Source organism: Octopus bimaculoides, chromosome 1, assembly GCF_001194135.2.
Source record: "Octopus bimaculoides isolate UCB-OBI-ISO-001 chromosome 1, ASM119413v2, whole genome shotgun sequence".
Taxonomy (NCBI): Eukaryota; Metazoa; Mollusca; class Cephalopoda; order Octopoda; family Octopodidae; genus Octopus; species Octopus bimaculoides.
The window spans coordinates 40499619-40505201 of NC_068981.1; the positions used below are offsets into that span (position 1 = coordinate 40499619).

The window sequence follows — 5583 nt, forward strand, 5'->3', positions numbered from 1 at the left end:
CACACACAAACATTGGAGCTAAAACTGTTGATATATATATATATATTCACAGGGTACTGTGAATATATTGTTGTCTAAATTACTCAAAAATGAAAGTAATACTGACATCTCATTTTAACAGATATATTTGCCAAAATTACATAAAAATATCAATAAATAATATCAATAAAATAATATCAATAAAAATTCAATAAAATCGCCATTGGCCTCCAAATGACTTTGGAATCTCCTGCAACTCTTCTGGAAAATCTCTTTGTTTAAGTTGCTGAATGCTGCCATAATCCTTGCCTTCAGTTCATCTTTGGTGTTACAAGGAGTTTTGTTGGTCTCTCACTCAGCTGTCTCCCACACAATAATCAATGGGGTAGCAGTCTGGGGAGTTAGGTGACCAGTTGTTAGGGGTGATGTGGTTTCAGAAATTCTCTGACAGCCATAACTGGGTTCTCCCACTTGTGTGGCATGGTGCAGAGTTCTGTTGCCAGACATAGGGTCTTCCAGCAGCCACCATCTTGACCCAAGGCAGCACTACCTCCTCCAGGCACTTGATGTAGGCTTCTGTGTTGAGTGTGAAGCCATGTTGGAAGATGAATGGAGGTATAACGTCATCATCACTAGTGATCACTCCAAACGCCATGATGTTGACTGGTTGTTTGATTTTTATCACTCTCGGTACATGTTTTGGGGGACACAGCAAGCCAATGGTCGTTCTGTGTGTTCACCTTCTGATCCTGACAGAAATTTTTCTTGTCTGAGAAAAAAACCAAAGTATGTTCAATTGGAGGGGATGCTTGTAATAAAAATTGGCCCTTTCTCTTCTTGTATGAGGAATACCCAATGTCTTCATGCACCACCTGCCTGATAAGGAACTCAGACACTCCCATATCACTTAGAATGGATCTGATTGACTTGGAGGGATCATTGTCAATCATGGTCTGGATCTCACAAACAAATTCAGAAGTTCTTTTCTTATCAGAATGATCAGAGTTAGTTTTTTAAGCTACTGTACCTTTGCAATCACCATTAGACTCATCCAACTGCTTCTGAATCCTTTGCATTGTCTTCGGTATAGCATATCATTTCCAAATTTCTGACACAGTGAATTACACCATGGTGCTGTTTTTCTCACAGACAGTACCCAACTGACCCTACTATACTGTGTAGTCAACAAAATCAAAAAGATACAATGTGCATGCACGAAATTAAAAATATAAAATAGCAACAATTTACCCATTGCACCCTGTGTGTACATACATACATACATACAAACATACACACACACACACACACACACACACTGGAGCTAAAACTGTTAAAAACCTATATATCAAAGTGGATATGATCTTAAAAATGTTGGAATTATCAAGCATGGTGATCACTCAAGCTTATATTAAAGACTGATGAATTGTCTCATTTTGGAATGACAAAGGAGGATATATCCACAGATAATTGTGAGGATTATAGATATAAAACCACCAAAGATTAAGAAGCAATTAGAATCTTTTCTTGGACTAGCAAATTTCTGTAGGATATACATGAAAATACTATATCAGAAATATTTGCACAAGGTGACTATTCTGCACTATATTTGTCAAGATCATTAATCATAGCTGAAACAAGATATTCAAATATTGAAACAGAAACCTTGAAAATTGTATGGTGTACTCAAAGAGCAGGTCATATTCTGCTTGGTCAGAAATTCAAATTCATCTGAGATCATAGATCACTAAAATTTATTCTTAGCAAAAGATCATGATTTACTAAAAGCAGCATCTGCATGTATTTTGAGACAACCCTTACAAATGACAGTATGTGGATATGGTATATATCATGTTTCTGAAATATCATGTTGGTCACAGTTGAAATTTACAATAATGTTGACATGGATGAAGATGATCATGGTGGAGACTTCTTGTTCAATAATAATACTTTATCTGGATTATTAAAAAGAGTTTAATCATAATTGGGGAAATTATACTCTGGTTGAAAGGACATTGAAAAATAATTTAACAGTTGAACTTGGTGTCTTGTGTAATGGAGGAGTAATTGTTCCACCAACATGTTTGAGAGAAATTTCTGAAATCTATGCACCATTGATTGTATTGGTTGTGGTAACAACAAGGAATCAGTTATAATTAGATGTATAGAGGCCAGGTAATTGTGAAGAAGTTGAATGATATATAAGAAGATACTTCACATGCAGTAGAATAAACTAATTTTATCTCACACAGTATACCTGGCCTAAAGAAAGTAAAGTATATATATATGTCCATGGCCTAAAAAAAATTAGAATATATATATATGTCTGAGGACGAATGGCCTAGTGGTTAGGATGTTATGCTCACGATTATGAGATCATGGTTTCAATTCCTAGACGAAGTACTGTATTGTGTTCTTGAGCAAAAACACTTATCTTGTATTACTCTGCAATCACTTGGACATCTGACACGTGGTACACTATGCACCTGTTCAGGCAATGTTTGATTTGATGTGGGGGGGAGTGAGCTAATGTACAGCACATACATTTGATTACTATAAACAAGTCATTTTGCAAAATAGCTGAACACTCATATGTCATCTTCGATGAGAGAGTCCATCGTATGTATATATGTCTTTATACGGATCACGTTTGTGTCAAGAATTTGCAACTTTTCTTAATATTGTCGATGCATACTCTGCACAACCAGAAGTAATAAGAACTTGGAATAAAGATGCTGAAATATTTAGACAGGTATTTGAAACTGGTGCTTTAGAAACATTATATCAAACAATACCTGTGACTGTCATGTTATATGACTTATGTACACTGGTAATGAAATCATATGTAAACCCATGAAAATATCTCTGTATTATATGGAAATGCTGAAAGAATGGTTGTTAATGTTAAGGAGAGCTTAAAAGCATATTCACCAAATAACAGTTCTCTTAGTACATATTTCATCCTCATGCATTGGAGTTTGGGATAATTTCTCACTCAAGGAGTGTTCCTAGTCTAGTGACTTTGATGAGCAGCCAAATATGATCACCATTAGCAATTCTAAAGAAACTATATCTTCAGTTTAGTATTGATGTAGAAGAAATTAATGTACCACAAGATAGATTTATATCTCAAGCAGGCAATATCACAGTTGTGATTCTAAAAGGAGAACAGGGTATATTTAACTCATGCAGACCAAACAAACTCTGAAAATATATTAACAAATCAGCCCTTCCTGCTTTGAATGAAATTCCAGATTCAATTAATAAAGACTGTGATTTGACAACTGATACATTAACAAAACATTGCAAATGGCATTAGAGGCTGTTCTCAAGTAACGAAAGGAATTAATCCAATTTGGTTCTGGGTAATGCAATTTAACTGATATGCTAATATTATTGCACCATTACATATATTCTACTTACTTACGTGTGATCAAGATTATTTAAGAGGGCTACTAGTTCAATGTTGAGGAGCTTGGACATTCAAGATGTAAAAAGCATGTGACTACAGCTTTACTTGTATAAACACAGTACAACAGAACGAAATTAAACAATAAATATATTCAAAAGCCTCTTACTCAGAGTATTTACTAATTGTAACACAGTGAATATTTTTGGCCTGTTATTCATTGAAACATAAAACCAGTATACCAACATACTCAAACTGTTGATAATTTGCTATGCTTGGATACTGTCAAAAGTCTTTTTTATATTTTTCCATCACATATTTGGCTTACTTCTCCATACCATCACACTGATATTATCCAGAAAGATTTGCCTGTCATTCACAAGCCAGGACTAACAATTATCAGTGAGTTCTCCTGCATTTATGAAGTTAAATCCACTGAAGGTTTACAAATTCCAAGCAAATATTTATTTTAGTTGATACAAATTCCAATAGCATAATTGTATTTATCTCATATACTTCATTTAACCTGTTTTACGACAAAGAAACTACATCATCTCTACTCATTACTAATACTTTTCCTATATTTTGATTTATGACTACCAGTCTACTCTTCTAACCTTGCTACAATAAGTTGACATGAAACATTTTTCAGTCTTGATGTTTACCCTTTCTTAAATCAATAAGCACTCTCTCTTCTTAACACATCATAGCAAGTAATATATTGTGTACTTATTCAAAAATAGAGTGTTAATGTACATTGATCAGCCTACTAATAAGTAAAATATGCATACCATCATCTGAAAAAAATTCTAGTCTCTTAAGAACAGCTACTATTTATTCTGAGACAGTTGTACAAACTAGAAAGCTATAGTTTTAAAACTTACTGAATATAAACATAAACCAATCTAAAATACAAATAATATAATTGATCTGAGGTTGATACATTAGAATATCCTTTCTTTTTCCCTTTTAATGTAAGACGAACTATGGGTTCATGTATGCCTGTGTGTTTAGAAAGTTTGCTTTGCAATCATGTGCCTCTGATTCTGATACCATTTTGGGATACTTTCAGCCATTCTTGTATTGACCAATAAGCTATGAGGGTAGAATTAGGTAGACGTAAACTTGGTAGAATCCCATTATATGTGTGTGTGTGCATGTGTTTTTGCATTTATTTTGTGATTGTATATCAACAAAAGATTCAGATATTGGTGTGAAAACTGAAAATAACTGCATTTGAAATTAAGTACTTTGTAATATTAAAATTAGAGACACTGTGTCATACTCGGCATCAGAAATCCAATAAATCATTAATTAGCTTCATTGGAAATCTGTATCCAATGATACTGTAGCTCACCAACTGTGTCATAAAATATAATAATAAATAAATATAGTTTATAATATTCCAAAATGATCAGCTGCTTTCAGTCAGAATTGATGGCAACCACTCGACATGGCAGCTATTCAATAATATAAATTCCATTTCTTGCAAACTTAACCATTCTAAAATTTCTTGTCTGAGATATTTTTCCTCTTCTATAATTGGCCTTGTGAATGAAATTATAGGAAATATCAATCTTCTGAGAGTCTGGCTAGATAACAGATTGAATTTTCTGGTCAGCAAATTTCTTGAAATATGATCAAATATATTTCCTTAATTTTTAAACCACCAGGAATCATTGTTCTCATCCTGCTTAGTGAGATCTAATTAAAAGTACATCATATCTATTTTAAGTAGAAAAATCAATGATTATAGTATTTGCTCTATAAGTGTTGCATCTGTATTGGATACAAATTTCTTATTTTCCTGTCAAGTGCCTAATTAAAACACACAGTTGTTACCTAATCAATTTTACCACATTAACATAATACTCATCTCTTCTAAATTATATGTATCTTCATCATTTTTTTCTTTATTCAACACTTTTTTTATTTATTCAACAATTTCAAAAAAAAAAACCAACTGCTTCACTTAAAATATGCACAAAGGAAAGATGTTTTATCCCTTGCTAGAAAATCTTACAAAATTTATTTTAAAATATATATTTATTTTTGTATATTGCTACCAATTGAAAGAGCTAAATATTGAAAAACATAAATAATCAAAATCTTTTAATATTGAAATTTTCAGTTTATTTTCATATTCACAAATCGCTGCATTGACCTCAAAATGAAATGCTTTGTTAGAAATATCTTTC

General features: G+C 32.7%; 1 protein-coding gene across 3 annotated transcripts in view; it reads left to right on the top strand.

Annotated features, from left to right (window-relative positions):
* The window catches only part of LOC106871151 (solute carrier family 12 member 4), a 187968-nt gene that overhangs the window by 81128 nt on the left and 101257 nt on the right, over nucleotides 1-5583 (top strand). The gene's annotated exons all lie outside the window — the stretch shown is intronic.